The sequence below is a fragment of the Piliocolobus tephrosceles genome, chromosome 3 (assembly GCF_002776525.5).
Source record: "Piliocolobus tephrosceles isolate RC106 chromosome 3, ASM277652v3, whole genome shotgun sequence".
In the NCBI taxonomy this organism is placed as follows: Eukaryota; Metazoa; Chordata; class Mammalia; order Primates; family Cercopithecidae; genus Piliocolobus; species Piliocolobus tephrosceles.
In genome coordinates this window covers 138,699,145-138,723,201 of record NC_045436.1, presented here as the reverse complement: position 1 = coordinate 138,723,201, position 24,057 = coordinate 138,699,145, and the positions used below count along the sequence as shown (strand labels likewise).

Genomic DNA, 24,057 nt, shown 5'->3' with positions numbered 1-24,057 from the left:
AAAAAAAAAAAAAAAAAAAAAAAAAAAATGTATAAATGAATCCGATATCAAAATTTTAAGAACCATGGCTTTAGGATAAACCTTTTTTATTTCTTGAATAATAAAGACACACACATAAGTTGTATTTCTTTGTTTCTATTGCTTCTAAAATAGTCTCCGTCCTATTAATTATAACTTTTAACCAAAGTAATGAACTTGTATTTCACAAAGAAAACTAGGGAGTGTAATACTGAAAATTGTCCATTATACATAAGTATTTCAGCTGACTAGCAGAACTTATGAAAACATGTAATACAAATTTATATGACCACACATATTCTTTTAACATCTTTTTAAAGTGACTAAAATACATACACTCATTAGCATGCCCCAAAGCTACAACCACTCCACAGCATAAAAAGGAAGCAAATGTACATAAATATAAAAGCATGCCTAGTAATCAATGTTTAAGTATTCTACCTTACTTAGAAATTATCTAAGTATCCAATGATTATTCATTAAATAAGTTCAATATCAGTCCTAGGCTTTAAACAGAACATAATAAAAATTATCTTCAAGCTGACATATCACAAAACATAATTACTATTGACATAAAGTTTGTCAGAATAATGGTCCAGTTTATTTAAACACAAATTTATATTTTTCATAATCTTGAATACTATGTAGTACTAATGTTAGCATGTTTTATTTATATTAGCACTTATTTATCTAAATCAAGACACAGCCCCTTTATATTGAGTCTTTATAATGTAATTTGTCAATGCTGTCATACAATGAGAGGTAAAGACCTTTTTAAATTTTTTATTTTTAATATTTGTGAGTACATAGTAGGTGTATATATTTATGGCGTACATGAGATATTTTGATACAGGCACAAAGTCACTTAGTGTGCTTATAAATTCAGATCAACACTTTTGCCACAGATTGATAGTAAACATCGAAACCCAAAAACTCATGGTCCAAGTATCAAACAGCTTTCCATTCCATTAAGTACAAGATTCTTAATTGATTTAAGCTCAAAATGGACAAAGAGGATATACATATATATACACACATATATATACACATACGTATATATGTATACATATATGTGTATATATATATATACGTATGTGTATATATATATATGTATATGTAAACAAACCAATCTCTCTGTTACCTGTCACCCAAAGAGTATAGAACTCACGTCTCTATAACCTGTTAGCCATTTGTATAAATTACTAGATGATCAGATCATGAAACCAAATTCCCAGTCATTGCTGTCACCGATGAAGAATAAGCTAGTGGCTATAAGCAAACCAGAAACAAAAATCAGTAGAGGGAAGAAAAATAGAGAAATTCAGTCAGCAAAGTTAGGTTCTGTTGCCTCTTGGGTTTCATTTCTGGGAACCAAAAAGACGTACCAAGCTTAAGTCTCCTAATAAGATACACTATTCTGGCAACACATTTTACCTGGCTCTGTTAAATAAATCTATTGCACATTATAGTGGATTACCTCCAAAACAGTTCATGGGCAATCAGTTTAAAAAGATAAATTCATGTAAAACTATAAAACAAACATGGATTAAAGATTTTAGTGAGGTTGGACATGGTGGCTCACACCTGTAATTCCAACACTTTGGTTCAGGGAGGGAGATTGCTTGAGCCCAGTAATTCAAGACCAGCCTGGACAACATACTGAGACTCCCATCTCTACAATAAAAAATTAGGCAGACATGGTGGTGCGTGCCTGGAGTCCCAGCTACTTGGGAGACTAAAGGTCAGGGGATCACTTGAGCCCAGGAAGTTGAGGCTGTAGTGAGCCATGATCACACCACTGCACTCCAGACTGGGTAACTGAGCTAGCCCATGTCTCAAAAAAGAAAAAAAGAGATTTCAATTAACCCATTAATTAATGAGAGATTTAGTAAGATGCTACAGCTCATTCAAAGGAGAATCCAAGGACCAGATACGCTGAAAAGACATAGTATACTGAAAAAACATAGCATACTGAAAAGAATTTACAAATATATGCAAATTGGCAAAATTGGCCAATATCCACAGGATAATAATCAATTGCAATTGCAATTCTACAGGTAAAAATTTGTTACATTTCTATCATTTTTAAATAATGTAGACAGTTCCAAAATAATTCATAGACAGTGAAGGTGAGACAATTTTGTCTACTAGATATCTGATCATCTTTTCGGTTCATTACAAAATCTTTCACAATTTTTTTTTCCTGCAGAACGAAAGGTAAAGCCCTTTCTGAATTACAAATATAAAGAAATGTAGAGTGCTTATACATTCAGATCTGTACTTTGCCACAGATCAAGATTAAACATAGCACAAAATTCATGCTCATATGTTTCCCTCCTCTGATATACTAAGATTTCTCTTTTGATCCAACAATTCCCAATGTACAGGGGAGATACTGTGAGGATTTAAAAAGATAATATATGCAAAGTGCTTAGTACTGTTTCTTCCATTTTCCTATTTCTAGTTGCTGTATTAAATGTAGCATTTAAATGGAGCAACTTATTTATAGAAAATTTGAATGTGAAATTTTAGGAAATGACTCAAGAGAGGAATGTTATTTTTACTTACTTTTATTAGAAAAACCTATTTTCATAAGTGATATTGCAAGTTCTGCATATTTCTGAATATATCATTTACTGTAAGACTACTAATAATTAATATAAGATTCACAAATATTAACTTAATAAACTGCATTTAAATATTTTTAAATATACAAAATTCAAGAATCCTTTGCTGTGAGTCATGTTTTTAAACTCAAATTACGATGCATAAGGAATATTCAAAATTAGGCTCTATGTGTTTATTGTACAATATTTTCTTAATTAACAATTAGGTTTAAAAATAAGATTTTCTGGGTACAAGATTTTGAATTTACTCAGTAGAATAATGATCTCTACTAAAATGTAGCTCTAATTTATGCAGTTCTTGTATAATAGGACTTCACAATTTGTTTATTCATTTAAGTAGGCAAGGTACCAAAAGAGCCTTTCATTCAGATTGATTAATTACTGGAGTTAATTGGAACATTCAGGTTCCAATTTCAGGTTCCCATAAACCTGAAAATGGTTATCGTGACTTCTGTTATTCTGAAGTGTAATGATCACAGAAATTAATTATGTTTAATGTAACCTAGGCAAAGTTCTATGTATCATTTCCCTTGAAATACCTAGGAATCCAACTTACAAGGGATGTAAAGGACCTCTTCAAGGAGAACTGCAAACCACTGCTCAGTGAAATAAAAGAGGACACAAACAAATGGAAGAACATACTATGCTCATGGATAGGAAGAATCAATATTGTGAAAATGGCCATACTGCCCAAGGTAATTTATAGATTCAATGCCATCCCCATTAAGCTACAGATGACTTTCTTCACAGAATTGGAAAAAATCACTTTAAAGTTCATATTGGAACCAAAAAAGACCCCGCATTGCCAAGACAATCCTAAGCCAAATGAACGAAGCTAGAGGCATCATGCTACCTGACTTCAAACTATACTACAAGGCTACAGTAACCAAAACAGCATGGTACTGGTACCAAAACAGAGATATAGACCAATGGAACAGAACAGAGCCCTCAGAAATAATACTACACATCTACAGACATCTGATCTTTGACAAACCTGACAAAAACAAGAAATGGGGAAAGGATTCCTTATTTAATAAATGGTGCTGGGAAAATTGGCTAGCCATAAGTAGAAAGCTGAAACTGGATCCTTTCCTTACTCCTTATACGAAAATTAATTCAGGATGGATTAGAGACTTAAATGTTAGACCTAAAACCATAAAAATCCTAGAAGAAAACCTAGGTAATACCATTCAGGACATAGGCATGGACAAGGACTTCATGTCTGAAACACCAAAAGCAACAGCAACAAAAGCCAAAATTGACAAATGGGATCTAATTAAACTGAAGAGCTTCTGCACAGCAAAAGAAACTACCATCAGAGTGAACAGGCAACCTACAGAATGGGAGAAAATTTTTGCGATCTACTCATCTGACAAAGGGCTAATATCCAGAACCTATAAAGAACCCAATCAAATTTACAAGAAAAAAACAACTCCATCAAAAAGTGGGCAAAGGATATGAACAGACACTTCTCAAAAGAAGACATGTATACAGCCAACAGATACATGAAAAAACGCTCATCATCACTGGCCATCAAAGAAATGCAAATCAAAACCACAAAGAGGTACCATCTCACACCAGTTAGAATGGCAATCATTAAAAAATCAGGAAACAACAGGTGCTGGAGAGGAGGTGGAGAAATAAGAGCACTTTTACACTATTGGTGAGACTGTAAACTAGTTCAACCATTGTGGAAAACAGTGTGGCGATTCCTCAAGGATCTCAAGGATCTAGAACTAGAAATACCATTTGACCCAGCCATCCCATTACTGGGTATATACCCAAAGGATTATAAGTCATGCTGCTATAAAGACACATGCACACGTATGTTTATTGTGGCACTATTCACAATAGCAAAGACTTGGAACCAACCCAAATGTCCATCAATGACAGACTGGATTAAGAAAACGTGGCACATATACACCACGGAATACTATGCAGCCATAAAAAAGGATGAGTTCATGTCCTTTGTAGGGACATGGATGCAGCTGGAAACCATCATTCTAAGCAAACTATTACAAGAACAGAAAACCAAATACCGCATGTTCTCACTCATAGGTGGGAATTGAACAATGAGGTCATTTGGACACAGGAAGGGGAACATCACACATATGGTCCTATTGTTGGAGGGGCAGGGAAGGATAGCATTAGGAGATATACCTAATGTAAATGATGAGTTAATGGGTGCAGCACACCAACATGGCACATGTATACATATGTAACAAACCTGCACATTGTGCACATGTACCCTAGAACTTAAAGTATAAAAAAAAAGAACAGTACCTGTGGTGTTAGTACCTATGAATACATATAAAAGGGAATTCATGATAAATGTTACTTTTAAACTTGAATGCACTGGCAGACAAAATGACCTTCAGTTATTTGATAGAAAGTCTTTATGAAGCAGCTTTAGGCAGAAGGATATGAAATTCCTCTGAGAGTAAGAAGCAGTACAAGGAGCTCCTTCTTAGCTCTCCTATGCTTTCTTCAAATAAATTTCTTATTCACACGAAAAAAAAAGTACATTTTTTAACTTTAACAATGTATGTGCTATGTGCTCACATGTTCCTTATGAATACAGTGTATTTAGAAGTTTGTTTTGTTGTTTTTAGTTTGAGAGGTGGTGGTAGGAAAGGGAAGATCAGAAAAAATGCACATTTATTTACTCTGAATTTCTAGTTATTAAAACTTAATTTAAAAAGTTTGACTACTCTAAAAAAAAGAAAAAACCACAGAACCTCTGTGAATTTTGTAATTAATTTGAAATTGAATTTTAGAAGCCACAGCCTTCTTGCAGTATAAATGATGTATTTGCACACAAAATTGAAATAAACATGAATAAATTTGCATTATTAATCTTTAATAAAGAACAATGTTATAGTTTAAATTACACTTTAAATGTTTAAGGTGAATGTTGAAGGTGCTCTCTCTCTCTCTCTCTCTAGATATATATATATATATATATGTAATTCTAATGATGCTAATCAAAAATATATGAAACCTATATAGGAAATAACATCATGCTATTTCTTGTGACAAACTATTTTTGAAATATCTTCCTATATGTCCATGTATGTTTCAGTTTTAATGCTTCTCTAAACATTGCTTTATTTTCTTCATTTTTTACTCTATCTTAAAGGTACAAATATAAGATCAGATTTATTTAAAGTTACCTTTTTATCATTTATTTTTAACTGACAAATAAAAACTGTATATATTTATTATGTACAACATGCTATTTTGACATATCTATACATTGTGGAATGGCTAAATTGTTCTAATTCACATATGCATTACCCCACATATTATTTTTTAAAATCTACTCTTTTAGCAATTTTCAAGAATACATTATTATTAACTAGAGTGACTATCTCTCTAATCCCCCATCCCCACTCAGTCCCTAGTAACCAGCATTCTATTCTCTACTTCTATGACTTTAACTTGTTAGATTCCACATATGAGTGAAATCATGTGGCATTTGCCATTCTGGGCCTGGCTTATTTCACTTAGCATAATGTCCTCTAGGTTTATCTATGTTATTGTAAATGACAAGACTTCCTTCTTTTTAAAAACTGAATAGTATTTCATTGTGCATCTGTACATCACTTTTTCTTTATCCATTCTATATCACATTTTCTTTATCCATAGTTAATGGACACTTAGTTGATTCCATATCCTTGCAATGAACATGGGAATGCAGATATCTCTTCAACAGACTGATTTTGTTTCCTTTGACTATATACCCAGTAGTGGGATTGCAGGATCATACGGTAGCTCTATTTTTAATTTTTTGAGGAACTTCCATACTGGTTCCATAATGGCTGTACTAATTTACATTCTCACCAACAGTGTGCTAGGCTTCGCTTTTCCCCACAACTCACCAACATTTATCTTTCATCTTTTCAATAATAACCATTCTAAAGGATGTGAGGTAATATTTTGATTTTAATTTGCACCTCTAATAATTAGTGATATTGAACATTTTTTTTCATATCCATGTTGGTTATTTGTCTCCTTTTGAGAAGTATCCATTCAAATCCTTTGCCCATCTTTTAACTGGGTTACTTGTTTTCTTACTGTTGATTTGTATGAGTTCCTTAGATATTTTGGATATTAACCCCTTGTCAGATGTTTGATTTGTACATTCTTTCATTTCATAGACTGTCTCTTATCTCTGATTGTTTTCTAAACAAATTGCTTTTGACATAATTTTTCCAGTTTACAAAGTTACAAATGGAAATTAATCAAATTTAGATGATATTTGAAATGCAAATTGGATTGTGATCAAATTCACAATGGTTTGTAACACTAGCAGTGAATCAGAACCATATGACTTCATTTATCTTCCCCTGGATTTTATGTATGGAGCTACTAAAATCTGCCAGAAAATATTAATTTTTAATTGTTCATGAAGTTAGCATTCTAATGACACTAATCAAAAAATGACGTTTTAATGGTTAAAAACAGAAATCCTCTTGTACCATGTAAATACTTGCTGCTTTTCTCATAGAAAAGTCCAGCCACTGGTTCACTCACTTAACATGGGAGGAAACTCAGATACCGATTAATCACTGAAAGCCTCATTCATTTATTCTTTTAGCAAGGACAATCATTTTGTTTCTTGAAAAGAAACCAACATTTTGTACTTTGAGGCCCTCATCTATTTGTATTCCTAATAGTAAGATAAGAAGTAGGACCTTAACCCATGTTTATGCTTAGACTATTCAATGTGTATACCAGTGTTTTAGTTGCCTCTCCCTCAAGCCACAAGGTGTGTACAATTTAACACAGTCTCGCTCTGTCACCAGGCTGAAGTGCAGTGGCGCAATGTCAGCTCGCTGCAACCTCCGCCTCCCAGGTTCAAGCAATTCTCCTGCCTCAGCCTACCGAGTAGCTGGGACTACAGGCCCACACCACCACGCCCAGCTAATTTTTGTATTTTTAGTAGGGACGGGGTTTCATCATGTTGACCAGGATGGTCTTGATCTCCTGACCTTGTGATCTACCCACGTCAGTCTCACAAGGTGCTGGGATTACAGGCATGAGCCACTGTGCCCAGCCAAAAGGCTCTTTAAATATTCTTTCCTCCTTTCTCCGACTTCTTATCTGTGTAAAGATGGATTTTCTTCATGTGCTTCAACCAAAACAACATATCAAAACAGACTGAATATAGAAGAAAATGCAAGAATACAGCTATCTTCCATTAAGCCAGATGTTAAAAAGATTTGAAAATGTAAAACAATGCCAATCTTTGTTAATCTTTTTGTTTTGGAAAAGTTATTTTTCATAAAAAATATGCTATTTTTGTCAGAAAAAAAAAAAAAAAAAAACAATTAGGAGGTCCTAAAATATCTAGACGAATTTAAGAATACTTTTAGTAGGTTCTTGGCCCTGGGAATCGTTCAACTGACAATGATCTGTGGTTGTTTATTTAACCAATGGACTCAAAATGATTTTTAATGAGAATTTAGTCAGGATAAAGAAAATAGATCTTTACCATGAATATATTTTCCAAGCAACAGTGGCATAATTTTTTAATGAAGACATCACACTGGTTGTCTTCTTTCTTCTTAAGAAAAGTAACAATTTCAGTGTTTCATTAATTTTCATATTAATTTCATTACTTTACACATCAATTCTGTATCAGACACTGAGCCCTAGTACATGGATCATTATGAGATCATTTCCTATGGGGTACTTCCCATCTACTCAGGTGGGAGTCACACGAGAAACAAGTAATCAAATAAATAAACGTGTAATTGCAATAATGAGAAATGTGGAGAAATATATGTCAGTTTCAAACGCCAAGATCCATGTAAGTTGATGAATTTCTTCATTGAAGGAACTCATTTTGAAAGATCATAATCATCACCCAGTATTAAATACCAATTAGGAGTAGAGTCAATGTGATGGAGAGATAATCTTTGTGTTCCTTTACTTTTCCTGTTGTAACTCGAACTGGGGACAGGAAGGTGGCTATGCCCAGTTCAAAGCAACATTTAAAATAAGAGTGTAAGTGGAGTTATTTTGGGATATTTTTCTTTTTTAAAATATCAGAAGGGTAATGTGCTGACCTCATAACAAGGTTTGAGAGAGGCATATCTTACACCTGTGTGTGGAAATTAAATCATCATGCTCATGTACTACAAAAGGATCTTCATTTGAGGATTTATCTGTTTGTCTAAGGATATCAAATTGGAAAGTAACGGAGAGGTTAAAAATATAACATGTTGCCCTATTTGCTTCAGCTTCCTTTAAAAAAAGAACGATGGAAAGACGGACAAAAGACGGGATGTAACAAACCTGCACATTCTGCACATGTAGCCCAGAAGTTAAAGTGAAATAAAATAAAATAAAATAAAATAAAATAATAAAATAAATAACACAATTGACAAGAAAAAAAAACAAAGAAGGGAAGGGGAGGAAAGAGAAAAGAGGGATGGGAAGGGGAAGGGTGGGGTAGGAGGAAGGGGAGGATTTGGGGTGGGAGGGAGAGGAACAGTGGAAAGAAGGTGCAGGGTGAGATAGAGATAGAAGATAGAAGGTAGAAGGTGTGAAGTAGAGATGGGAGATGCAAGGTAGAGATAGGAGAAGGGGAGAGGAGAAAGGAGGGTGGAAAAGAGGAAGGAAAGGAAGGAGGAAAAAAGGAAGGAAGGAACCAATGATGGGAGGAGGAATTTTAGATTATTCCAGTACCACCTTCATCCCATCCTATCTTTTTTCCTTCCTCTACCTCTTCCTCCCCTGAGATAACCACTATTCTAAAATTATTGGGTATCCTTTAAATGTGTACATTTTTAAAAATTTGCTACACATATGTGATTCCCTAAGGCATATATGCTAATGTTTCATTCTTATAAAATTTTAAATAAATATAGTTTTGGTAAGCATCTCTTCTTGTTTCGTTTGTTTGTTTGTTTTCCACACAACACTATGTAAGACATACCCATGTTCATACAGGCAGACCTATTTTATTCATTTTAACTGTTGTAAAGTAATCCACTGTATATACACTAGAGGTGTGTATCCATTTAGCTTTGCTGGATCATTTTGATGTTTACTCATTTTGCTTTTACAAGGAGTGCTTGAGGAACACCTCTACTTATGTTTCCTTGTGTGCAGTGAGTCGGGAACTGGAAGTATAGTGACTGAGTCTAGAGGTAATCACTGAATCAAGATGTTGTCAAAATATTTACCATGGTGGATGTATCCATTTATTTTCTTACCAAGAGTATAACTCCTAATTTTCCCAAAGGGACACAAAAATCCAATGTCACCAGACAATCTTGGCCAATCTCAGATAGCTAGAAAATGATCTCTCATTATATTAATTTATAATTTCTTTGTTATAGAAATACATAGTATTTCTTATTTTTAAAAAATAGTATTTTGTTGATATACTGACTCCTCCAGAATTTACCTATTTAACACCGGACCTATAAAAATGAATAGAAAATAAAACTAACTTTGTTTTTTAGCTTTCAAGTATGGTCATTTTTATGGATTTATGCTCACAAAAGCACAGAGACAGAAATCATGTTTTATTGTTAGCATGATATCTGGAGTGCTTAATTATTAACTTGAAAATATACAAAATCCCCTTCCTATTTTTGTCTTTTAGAATATATGATCACCTCTCAATTAGCTTTATTTTAATGGTGTTCATTGTGAACTCTGAAAAGCAACACAGGCCTTATTTTAATTTCTTATTTCTATAACTTACATCTTCCAAAAAAGTTTAACAATAAACCATAAAAATATATGCCAACAAAGATATTAAATTCAGCAACACAAATTTATTCATCTACATAACTGAATAAGACAACAGCAAAGTTACTCTATATTGGGATACTCTTTATTCCTGCCTGATAATTAATATTATTACTGATATTCTTTTAGTCATAAGTTGATATATTGATATATCACTAATAATTTTGGTATCTAGAGGAAGAATAGTTTCAAATGCAGCTTGTAAACAATTATATTAGAAACACTTCATCCTCTTAGTAATTTAAAAAAATTAAAATCACAAAAGTACCATTTTTCATCTATTTAATGAACACAAATATTATAATATCCAATTGAGAAGCAGTGAAGAAAATTAATAATATTTTGCACTACAATTTAGTACAATCCTTGAAGAAAGCATTTTTGATGTATACATTTTTGTATCTTTGGGTATAATAATCCTATTTATTAGATACTAGCTAGAAAAATAATCCAAAATGTGGAAAAATAATACATTCATGAAAACGTTTTAGCTTCATTTTAAACTGATGAAATTGAAAGCCACCTAAATGTTCAACTTAAAGTATACTGTTTCCCGTTGAAAAAATTACAATCCTGATGCCGATGAGGAAAATGTATCTGATATTAAGATTCAATGGGAAGGAAACAGAATCCTAAGTATGATTACAAGTATGCAAAAAGTCCACATACATAGGGGAAAAATGAAAAGACATACTACAATGCTAATCATTGTTCTAGAAGTAGTGTTTCTCCACTAATTTCAAGTTATTTGTTTTCTTTATTGCTTATTTAAATAGAAAATAAATGTCCTGGGCCTGCTTTTATCCCCTTAGGGAGCTGGGAATTTTGCACAATTTATACTTCTGTCCTGTTTGGTTTTGGTTTTGTTTGTTTTTTTGTCAGCATATAGCCATTGTTCTAAAACAACGTAGTATCTTAATGCTCCATCACTCTTGAATCTTAGTTTACTCCTTGAGGAATACCACTTCAAAATGACTGATTACCTTTCAGTAAATGTATCAGCTCTTTGTTCTAGGAAAGAGAATCATGTGGCAAAGCAATAGAATAGGTTTGCAAATAAACCAAAAAAGTAGCAATTGTGAAAGAGATTCATGTATTTGCTCTAGCTCTTACTTCTGTCTGAGTCATTGTTTAATTATCCTGCACTTGCTGATTCCAAGTCATGGCATTCCATTCCAGGTAAACATTTTCTTTGGCTTCTACTTTTACTTTAATATCTAGGTTGTTTCTGAGGGCTTAGGGCTTGCTATTGTTTTAAATTGATAAGAAACGATACCACACTTCATCTTAGCCAAAAGACCAAGAAACCATTGCTGTTGTTTTAATTCCTTACAATTTGTCCACTACAGAAATTCCTGATAATCAAGATGATAAGAATATAGATGCTTTAATTTGAGGGGGAAACCTCATTTTATTTCTGCTCCCTAATACATATTTCAGCTTATTGGTTAATAGAAAGTATTAAATACGGTAGAAATTAAATGCATACTCTTATACTTCATAGACATATGTGTATAATGATACAATTTAGGAAAAATAGTATGTCTTGAACTCAGCCAGACATTCATGGTAAAACATGACTAACACTGATACTGGAACTTGGACAAGAGCCTGTTAATTACTACTGTCCTATTCCTTATTAATCCTTTAAAAAAAAATTTTGCCCACCCTCAATCCCCTACTCTGATTTATGGACTGATTTTCATATTTATAAAGTGGTTCATGAATCACCCTGCCCCAACAGAAGTGAATAATAATGGGCCCATTTATGCAACATTTGGTGTGTAGCTAATTACCTGAAAATGACTGCCTGGGATTGCACTGAGAAGAGTGTCATTAGCATTCAGCACTAAGTCTGCAAAAGAGAGGCGGGAAAGAAAGCAGAAATATGGAATCAAAAAATAAGAATAGCCATGAGAACGCTATTTACTCAGTGTGATTTTTTAAGAGCATCCTAAAGAACATTTAATGATATCTCCCAGTGGCTGAATTGTTAAGTAAGTCATGGAGTATAGTATCCTTTAAAATTATGTCCATGGAGCATACCTAAGACTTAGGAAAGTTCTTACCTATAGATTGACCAAAGCAGCAAATGAAATTGTTACATACAATATAACTTCAACTTTAAGAAGAAAAGAAATTAATAATAAATGTGGTAATGACATTATGGGTCATTTTTTTTCTCTTATCTGTAATTTTCTGTATTTTCCAGGTGTTTTAATATGGCCATGTGTTAATTTTACAGTGTATTTGTAATAGCAACGTGATATGTATTTTTTATTTCTTTGGAAGCATATTGACTGAAAATGATAGCAGCTACTGTTAATTGAGTGCTTACTATGTATCAAGCATTGAACTTGTACATACATATAATAACTCTCTTTTTCTTCCTATTCCATACCACATTCCACCCGCATCATACCTGCGTTTATGAATTATCATAAACCTATCATAAACATTGAATTATCATAAACCTATCATAAACATTTAAGGCACATTGTGTCCAAGTTGCCACCAACCAAATAAGTGTAGAATTAAACTGTCTTGCATTGCAATCATGAGTGATATTTAGGCTTTCTTAATAATGGAAATATTTATCTGATGTAAGAGATCTGGATTTCTAAAAAAAGTCAAAGGTAGTAGTTCCAAATGAGAAATAAGCACACCTTACCTATTATATAAAACTAGTAGACAGTGGCCCCCTCTTCTCTCTTGAGACCTTACAGTATTACAGTATATACATATATATGACAGCATGAATATGTAGCTGGATGTTTTTAATTGCTGTAGCCAATGCTTACATTCCTGGTTAGTCATATATCATTTTATACTCACTATGGATTGGGTGATGAATGTCATAAATTATTGATAACTAAATAAATACTAAAAGTATGGTAAGGTCAACTTTGAATATTTGTACTTTGTTTTACTGCTCATGGAAGAAATTTTACTGAAGTAAATCTCTGCTTAGATTCATCTGGCCTAACTACAATAACTGGAGAGAACTTAACCCTTGAATCTAGCATATCTAGGTTTTAATCTCAGCATTACTATAGACTATATAAACTTGGAAAAATTTACTAATCCAGTGAGATGTTAATTTTCTTATCATTGATATTGGAGTGGAAAAGGCTTCAGCATAATAAGGCTATTATAAATAATAAATAATGCACATGTGGTAAAATAATGCTTTCTCCTCCAAAGATGTCCATATCCTAATTCTCTGCACCTGTAAATATGCTATTTCTCATGGCAAAAGGGGCTTTGTAGATGTAACTAAGATAAGGTCTCTCGCTGAGCACAGTGGCTCATGCCTGTAATCCTAGCACTTTGGGAGACTGAGGTGAGAGACCAGGAGGTTAAGCCCAGTCTGGCCAACATGGTGAAACCCCATCTCTACTAAAAATACAAAAATTAGCTGGGTGTGGTGGCGGGTGTCTGTAGTCCTAGCTACTGGGGACGCTGAGGCAGGAAAATAGCTTGAACCTGAGAGGCAGAGGTTGCAGTGAGCTGAGATCATGCCACTGCACTCCAGCCTGGGTAACAGAGAGCGACTCTGTGTCCAAAAAAAAAAAAAGGAAAATAAAAAAAAGATGAAGTCCACAGGATGCAGTAGCTCACGCCTGTAATCCCAGCACTCTGGGAGGCCAAGGTGGGTGGATCATTTGAGGTCAGGAGTTCGAGACCAGCCTGGCCAACATGGTGAAACCCTGTCTCTACTAAAACGACCAAAAAAAAAAAAAAATTACCGAGTGTGGTGATGCTTGCCTATAATCCCAACTACTGGGGAGCCTGAAGCAGGAGAATCTCTTGAAGCTGCGAGAGGGAGGATGCTGTGAGAAGAGATTGTGCCACCGCATTCCAGCCTGGATAACAGAGCGCGACTCTGTCTCAAAAAAAAAAAAAAAAAAAGTCGATTATCCTGGAATATCTTAGTGGGGCCAGTGTAATCACGAGGGTCCTTATGAAAGGAAAGCAGGAGAGTGAGATGTACTTTAAAGATGGAGGACGGGTCCATAAGTCAAGGAATGCAAATGTCCCCTAGAAGCAGAAAAAGGCAGAGAAATAAGTTCTCCCTTGGAGTCTCCAGGAGGAACACAGCCCTGCCAACACCTTGATTTTAAGACTTCTGATCTCCAGAACAGTAAGTGAATAAATTTGTGTTGTTTTAAGCCACTATGTTTGCGGTAGCTTGTTACAGCAGCAAGAGGAAACTAATACTGTATGTAAGGTGCTTAGCACAGTGCCTGTCATCTCGGATTCTAACATAATACTAGCCAAAGTAGTGCTGCCTCTTTAGATCTAGGTAAGAGTAGCCTGAACCTGCAATCCATTATTTGTGGGAGTCCAATGCCCTCCCCGAGATTGCTGAGGCTTCTCAAAGGGCTTATGTAATTTCTGGCTTTGAATTGCTTCAATTTGTAGAATACTGTTCCAATAATGCTGTCAAGATAAGGAATTCAGCCCCTTCCCAGTATTCCAAGTATAGAAATAAAACATTTACTCAAGGCTTGTGTGTGTGTGTGTGTGTGTGTGTGTGTGTGTGTATGCATACAGGCATGCTTCGTGTGTATCAGGCTTTGAGTAAATACAGAAAATATACTATTATTGCACAGCAAAAATTTTAAAATTAAATATCAATATGGCTGTTCTTTAAAGTTTTTTACTACTCCAACATTTTGCTTCCTCACACCTAAACCTCTTAAATCTCACAAAACGGTTTATCTCCTTTGGTTTCCTTATCATTTATGTCTCACACTCCTGGGATTTCACCTTCAAATACCAAAGTATTTTTCTAAACAGACTAGCCAAACTCCTACCTAATACAACCTGTCACAACTATGAAGATAATGCAAATTCTTTTCACCCTATTGCACTGAGCAGTTAATAAGTATTAGCTGCAAAAAAAAAAAAAAAAAAAAAAATCTATGTACTCATTAGTCGTAACTCAGACTAACCCATCCATCTTCTCTCATCAGTTTCTTTGTGTAATGTAACTAACATGAATTAAAGGTGTATACAAGAGGCTAACCAAGCCATTCTTCAAACACTCTATTGAGTGATACTGATATCAATCTTATAACTGCTACTAACTCTCAATTTCACCAATATTAGGGGTATAAATAGGGTTCAGCATTTTTAGGGAATTTTCATTCATGTTTTTCTTTCATACAGATTCTATTAAACTGTACAATTATGTTATACAGAGATTGGGTTTTAAACTTGGGAGTTCTTCGTGATAAAATTGATGGTTATAGGAAAACCTCAACTGAGCATACATAATTTGTTAATTTAAGTTCACATTGCTATTTGCAAATGTATCCTCTCCATGTGTATATGTGTGCACACATGTGTATTTGTGTGTGTATGTATAAACCTAGGTTTCAAGAAACTTATGGGCCAGGGCTTTTGGATTATGTTTTGTCAGCAATTAGAATCATGCCATTTTCAGACATTAAATATAAATGATTTGCTATTACAATGACTCCTAAGGCCAACAACCATGCAGCATAAACCTTAATAAATAAATACTATAGTGACATGATTTCTGTTCATTCCAAAGTATAATGAGGCCACAGTTTCTAACTAACAGCCCATTATAGTGTTCTGATCTAACTTTCAAAATGTCAATAAATTGGATTACAATGTAATCCATTCTAAATGTCTTTGGAAGAAGACAGATGAATGTTACATTGTCATGAATCTACCTCTGGGAAATCTCTCTGCAGAAGAACAGTCAGTTGATGCTTTTGCCTTTAGCTGGTTTTACCCTCCTATACTTTCATTTGTTATCCACCAAATAAAAATATTTTCAAACACCAGAATGAAAATCTTGAGTTTGAAAAGCTAAAGACAGAATGAACAATTCAATCTTGAAGCCCTTAGTCTATTGATTTTTGTAATCTAATATTTGGCAACTTTGACTCGATAGAAGATGTATAATAATCAGCCAGCTTCAGCCACAGTGTAAGTACATTTCCATGTGGATGTGTTAATTAATGGTAGAAGTGACTAACAACTGTGAAGCAGTCATATTAGGCAAGGAGAACAAATGGAAATACAAGAGCAATCATTCTTAGAGATACTCATTGTTCCTTCTCACCCAGAAGACAGGAGAGCTGAACAGAACTCTGCCCAGGGACATCTCTCTTTTTGTTGATGATCTGGGGAATTCTTGCTGAGCATTCTTTTCTCACAAAGAGCTCATACACTCAGCTCACTTAACCATAAGAGTTACAAAATCTAGAAATGCCAAACTCTTAAATCAGCAGAGTTCAACACTCTGTTGCACAGATTTCTATAGCCTAACATAGATTCATGAGTATGTGCTTGTGTGGGAGTACCTGTCTGAATCTCAATAATTCCTCCCTTCTCAGATGGCCCTGTGGGTCTTTGGTGACCGTATTTGTATTTGTGTATTCGTGCTGTCCTCCAACCCTTACTCAATAGTTGTGGGAGAGTTGGTACCTAATTCAAGTCAGAACAGTGAAATCCTCCTGTGAGTCTGAAATTTGGAACATATATATCCTAAGATGGAAGTTGTTTCAGTACTTTCCAAAGGAAATCAGATGACTTCTTGAGAGTAAGTTCTTAGAGCTATTGATTTCTTCTCTTGCTAAGTTGTGATGATTACTCAATTCTCTTTAATATTATATTGGGATTTGGAGGAATAAAAGTCAATTGGCCCAGGAAATCATAGTTTAAAAAACAATGAGTTATAGTCAAGTCTTGGTGTGACATATAGTTCCCTAGGTGATATCACGTATATTCCTTATAACTATTGATTGTTGAATAGATTGATCATAATGGCTAGCAACAGTAAATTCAGTTATGTTTCCTAAAAGTTGGGTTTTTAAAAAAATTACTCACAACTCTAAGTACCCATACACATGAGACATTAACTAGGTATTTTGTAGACAATGCTACATTGGCTATGTAAACTACTTTGTAAAAGCTATTATAATTCACAACTCTGAATCAATGGTTCAATATTACATTTCAATGCATGTCCTGATTTAATAAAGGAGTGGTTAACTAACCAGATGACATTTTTTCTGAAAATGGACTAAATAAAGTAAGATGTGCTGACCAATGGTGCTCAAATAATACTCTCAAGTATCCCTAAGGCTTTTTCTTTAATGGTGCCACAAATGTTGGATTCTAATTATACTTAAAACTATTATAATTATCTTTTGCTGCACACCTACAACCATCCGATGCTTGACAAAGTTGACAAAAACAATAAATGATTCTGAGATGATGGCTAGCCATATTCAGAAGATTGAAATTAGACTGCTTCCTTACACTATAGTTCATATTTTTCATCCACATTTAAACAGGATATCAGGATGCCTTATAATCACATCTCTTCTAGAATCATGCTTTAGAAAATCATGTGTGGAGCCATCCAACTCAAGATGGGTTAAAGACTTAGATGTCAGAAAAAAAAACGGTCGGACGCGGTGGCTCACGCCTGTAATCCCAGCACTTTGGGAGGCCGAGGCTGGCGGATCACGAGGTCAGGAGATCGCTACCATCCTGGCTAACACAGTGAAACCCCGTCTCTACAAAAAAAAAAAAAAAAAAATGCAAAAAATTAGCTGGGCGTGGTGGCAGGCACCTGTAGTCCCAGCTACTCCAGAAGCTAAGGCAGGAGAATGGCGTGAACCCAGGAGGCAGAGATTACAGTGAGCTGAGATCGAGCCACAGCACTACAGCCTGGGCAACTGAGAGAGACACCGTCTCAAAAAAAAAAAAAAAAAAAAAAGGAAAGGAAGTTAACCTCAGAAATACCATTCTGGACAGAGGATCTGGCAAAGATTTCATGACGAAGACAGCAAAAGCAATTGCAACAAAAACAAAAATTGACAAATGGGACCTAATTAAACTAAAGAGCTTCTGCACAGCAAAATATCATTAGAATGTTGTTCATCAACAGAACAAACAGACAACCCACAGCATGGGAGAAAAATTTTGCAAACTACACATCTGACAAGGGTTTAATATCCAGAATATATAAAGAACTTAAAGAAATCAACAAGCAAAAAGTGAACAAAGCCCTTAAAAAGTAGGTGAAGAACATGAACAGACACTTTTCAAAAGAAGACATACATGCATCCAACAAGCATATAAAAAATGCTCAACATCACTAATAATTAAAAGTGCATGTAAAACCACAATGCAATACCATCTCACACCAGCCAGAATGGCTATTATTAGAAAGTAAAACAATATGAGATGCTGGTGAGGTTGCAGAGAAAAAGGAAAACTTATACACTGCTGGTGAAATGTAAATTAGTCCAGCCATTATGAAAAGCAGTTTGGTGATTTCTCAAAGAACTCAAAGCAAAATTACCATTTGACTCAGCAATTCCCTTGTTGAGTATATACCAAAAGGAATATAAACCATTGTACCATAAAGTCACATACACACATATGTTCATCTCAGTATTATTCACAATAGCAAAGACATGGAGTCAACCTAAGTGCCCATTAACAGTAGACTGGATAAAGAAAATGTGACACATATACAACACAGAATACTACAAAACCATAAAAAAGAATGAGATCATGTGCTTTGCAGCAACATGGATGGAGGTGTCAGCCTAAGCGAACTAACACAGGAACAGAAAACCAAACACCACATGTTCTCACTTATAAGTGGGAGCTAAACATTAAATATCAATATATATGGACACAAAGAAGGAAACAACAATCACTGAGGCATACTTGAAGGTGGAGGGAAGCAGGAAGGTGAGGATCGAAAAACTACCTATTGGATACTATGACTATCACCTGGGTGGTGAAATAGTCTGTACACCAAATCCCTGTAACATATAATTTACCTGTATATCAAACCTGTATATGTACCCATGAACCTAAAATAAAACTTAAAAATATATACAATAAATATTTTAAACTATAATAAGAAGTGTTACACTGTCACCTGTCCTATGTCACTTTTTTAAATGTCTTAGTTGCTTTTTCTATTGAGGTAAAATATACATATATAATTTACCATCTTTACCACTTTAAATGTATAGTTCGGTGGTAATTAATATACTATATGCTTATATTTCCTTTCATCACTCCCTTTTCTTGGTCTTTGGTAACTACCAGTTAACATTCTATGTTGAGATCCATTTTTTTAGGTCTCACATGTGCATTAGAACATGCAATATTAGTATTTCTGTGCTTTGCTTACTTCAATTAACATAATGGCCTCCAGTTCCATCCATGTTGCTACATATGACAGGATTTCATTTTTATGGCTGACTAATATCCCATTGTCCATATCTACCACATTTTCTTTCTCCATTCATCTGTTGATAAGCACTTAGGTTGATTCCATATTTGGCTATTGTGAATATGTTGCAATAAATATAAGAATGTCCTATGCCCCATGTTAACACATTCAAGATCACTATATTAACTTGTGCTGCCAGGTTAAATTATGCAGAGCATTGAGCACCAAGTAAAGCTTGCCTTTAATCCATCATTAAGTACTTCTAGAGACCAACTATTTATGGATGTTCCTAAACTATTTACAATGGTGTCATTGACTATAAAGCTAGTTTCTTGGCACAGGGTTTGGGGCTGTTGTTGTTGCTGTTTTCCCAATTCAGGGTAGCCTTTGCTTGGTTATTTAAGAATTTAGAAGCAAGTACTTCGCTATTTATAAGAATTTTCTCAATGCTGTATAAATAAAATGCAACAAAAAAAAAATTGGTAATGAGAGAGGCTTAAAACCATAATTCTCATCATAATCCCTGCTTTTATAAGTGTGTGTCCATTAAAATGGATCAACACTGGAACTTACAAGGTGATTTTATATTAACAAAATTTGGTTTTTATTTATTTCATTTGTACTTTACATACTGAGGTTCCTTATCAAATTTGTAAACCATCATTGTAGCAGGATTTCTTAACCTTGGCACTACTGACAGTTTGGAAAAGCTAAGTCTTTGTTGTTGGGGACTGTCCTATGCATGGTAGGATGTTTAACAGCATCTCTGGACTCCATTCACTAGATTCCAGTTTCAAACTTTTAGGTCTAGATATATTTCCAAATGTCCCCAGTGAGGCAAAATCATCTCTGACTGAAAAGCATCAGCTAAGTTGTAGAATCATAGGACTTGCCACATTTTAGTAATTCCGAATGTTCCCCTCTTGACAATTTTTGAATTCGTAAGAAGCTGTTAAACAAAAAATATGGTAAAGGAGAATAGTAGACAAATGCATTTTTAATATTTATTGTGGTTGTTTTGTTTCGAGTGTTCGAATCACTATGAGACTAAAAAAAGAATGTTGCAGAACTGTATTTTTAGACAACAAAAGATATTCATGATGTATTGTTAAGTGAATAAATTAATTAACCCATATGATCAGGGGAATGGAAAGCATAGTGTTTTGTAAAACATTTTGAAAAAAAAAATTTTAATTAAACTTGAAAATTCCTTTTGCTCTGAAGTAATGCTTAAATAAATTCAAGTAAATTTGTTATTATAAATTAAAATAAATTGACCAATGTCCTGTCTACAAAAAGGTATCAAAAGGCTTCAAAAGGTATCCTCTGTGAATTTTCATCTTTCATAGTGAAAGCCAAAAGAAAATAGGAAAGAGGTAGGGTTTTTCCTTTTCCTTTAAAGGAAAAGAAGCCTTTATTGCTGATAATTTAGCACAAATGACCAAAGCAATAACTCACCTTGGGACCTCAAAAATCCTCGGAGATGGATAGCTAGATAGCTAGATAGATAGAGAGTATGCATATATGTACACATGTGAATATATCAGTGTGTGTATGTATATACACACTTATACAGTATACTGTAGTACAGTATATATGCTGTATACATAAAGTACTACAGTATATTCAGCGCCCTCTCATTTGCAAAAATAAAATGGAACACAAATGCCCACAAAAGGATGATTAGAAAATACATTATGACATTTCCACACAATTGTAGTAAATTTTAAAAAATAGCTTATTATTTATTAATACAGAATCAAATTCATGATGCACTGTTAAAGAAAATAAGCAAGGTGCAGAGTAGTGTGTGTTGTAGGCTACTGTCTTAAGAGGTTTTCTCCCTAAGAAGACACAGCTGTGCTTCTATTTGCATAGAGTATTTTAAGAAAATTTCAAATTGTAGCTCCTGGAGATTAAGATAAAAAAGAAACATCATTTAATTTGAATTTTTGTGTTGTTTAACGTATGATTACACTTTATGGGGAGGACCGTTACATTTTTAAAAGTTCTTTGTCATTCAAGAGTGAATCGAAAGCTCATAAATGTGGACTCACCATCTGAATTTTAGTTACTCTCAGACTTCACTGACCAGAAAAACATCCCAGGTAAGAGAAAATGGAGAGATAATGAAGTCCAGATAGGATATGTAGAGTTAGAGTACTTGAGTTTGAATAAACGCAAAAGCTCAACTGCAGGTGGTGAATATGGCATTAACTCTCATCCTAGGATAGTGTTTCTTCCTTGGTTATATGCTACCTGCAGAATATAAGTGGACCAGAGCTTCAGAGATAAATCTGACAAATTTCTCTAACAGTGGGAAGTGTGAAGCACCTTAAGTCACAGAAGGCTGGTTTCGTTGTTGTTGTTGTTGATGATGATGATGTCGTATTTAGTTGTAGCAAGAGAGGAAGATAAGCTTTTTATGTATAATGTAGATTCCTCCCATTCCCAAATTCTGCAGATAGTAGCACAGACATTGCTAAGGTGATAATAAAGATAGAAAGGGTCATGAGATAATAATAGCTATAATAATGATCATCATTTGGGGAGCACTTCTTAAGTATGGGGCACTGGGCTAAAAGCTTTGCACACACTATCTCTTTTAATTCTCACAGCAATGCTCTGTAGTAGGTGCTTTGATTAATGAGAGGACTGAGCTGCAAGGAGATAATTTAATTAATGCAAACTCACGCCACTTGTGGGCAACAAAGTTAAGACTCAAACTAAATCTGCCTATCTTTAAAATTTTTAGTCACAAAATATTTTAATAGCTTTATTGGGATATCATTGAAATAATGTAGCAAATTTATAATTTGCTACATTATTTATGAAAGTGATGTAATCCTCAATAAAATATTAGCAAACTAAATTCAATAGCACATTAAAAGGATTATATACAATGACCAAGAGGGATTTGTTACTGGGATGCAAGGATGGTTCACCATATGTGAATTAATCAATGCTATATACCACATTAGCAGAATGATGGAAAAAGACTACATAAGGATATCAATAGATGTAGAAGAGCATTTGACAAAATGCAACATCTTTTTGAGGCAAAAGCTCTCAACAAAATAGGTATAAAAGGAACTTTCCTTAATATAATCAAAACTGTATATGAAAAATCTAGAGCCAATATCATAATCAATAGGTCTTGGGATGAAAGCTGGGGCATTACACTACTTGACTTCACATTGTAATACAAATATATTCTGATCAAAACACTATGGTAATGGCACAAATACAGACATATAGACCAATGGAACAGAATAGAGAAACCAGAGATAAACACATACACTTGTGGTCAACTGATCTTCAGCAAAGGTGCCAGGGGCACACAATGGGGAAAAGACAGTCTTTTTGACAAATGGTGTTTGAAAAACTGGATATCCACATGCAAAATAAACAAATAAATAAATTTGATCCCTATCTCATGCCATACATGAAAATCAACTCAAAATGGATTAAATCCTTAAACATAAATATTGAAACTGTAAAACAACTAGCAGAAAACATAAGGAAAAACCTTCTTGACATTGGTCTTAGCAATAATTTTGTAAATATTATACCAAAAGCCCAGACAATAAAAGCAAAAACAGGTAAGTGGGATACATCAAACTAAAAAGCTTATATGCAGCAAAGGAAACAATAAACAAAATGAAAAGGCAACCTATGGAATAGGGAAAAATATTTGCAAATCATATACTGATAAGTGTTAATATCCAACACATATAAAAAACACATACAATTGAGTAACAAAATACAAATAATTTAAAAATGAGCAAAGAACCTAAACAGAACTTCTCAAAAGAAGAAATTCAGATGGACAATAGGCATATGAAATAGTGCTCAACACTAAATCGTCAGAAAAATGCAAATCATACTCACAATGAAATACCACCTCATACCTGTTAGGATGGCTATTGGTAAAAAGACAAAAAACAAAAGCGTTAGCAAGAGTGTGGAGGGGGAAAAGAACCCTTGTACACTGTGAATGGAAAAATAAATTAGAAGAGTTTTGATCTTGCTTCAGATGACTTTGACTAGTCAGAGTCTTTCATGATTCCATATAAATTTTATGATTATTTCTTCTATTTCTGTAAAAAGTACCCATCTGCATTTTTGAATGTGTAAGATGGTTTTGGGGAGGTAGTATGAACATTTTGACAATATTATTCTTCCAAGACATGAACATGGAATGTCTTTCTATATATTTGTCTTTTTAAACTTCCTTCATCAATGTTTTATAATTTTCAATTTACAGGTCTTTTTTCTCTTTGGTTAAGGTAATTCCTAGGTACTTTGTTGTTGTTGTTAATATAAATGAAATTGTTCTCTTAATTTACCTTTTGTAGAGTTTGTTATTAGTATATAAAAATGCCACTGATTTTT

At 34.0% G+C, this 24,057-nt stretch overlaps 1 protein-coding gene and 1 non-coding gene across 4 annotated transcripts in view; one reads left to right on the top strand and one right to left on the bottom strand.

Annotated features, from left to right (window-relative positions):
* GABRB1 (gamma-aminobutyric acid type A receptor subunit beta1) overlaps window positions 1-24,057 on the top strand; it is a 390,802-nt gene that overhangs the window by 260,361 nt on the left and 106,384 nt on the right. The window lies entirely within an intron of this gene.
* Window positions 8,697-8,800, bottom strand: LOC111550953. Its single transcript, XR_002734213.1, has one exon. It is a non-coding gene; the product is annotated as a small nucleolar RNA U13 (small nucleolar RNA).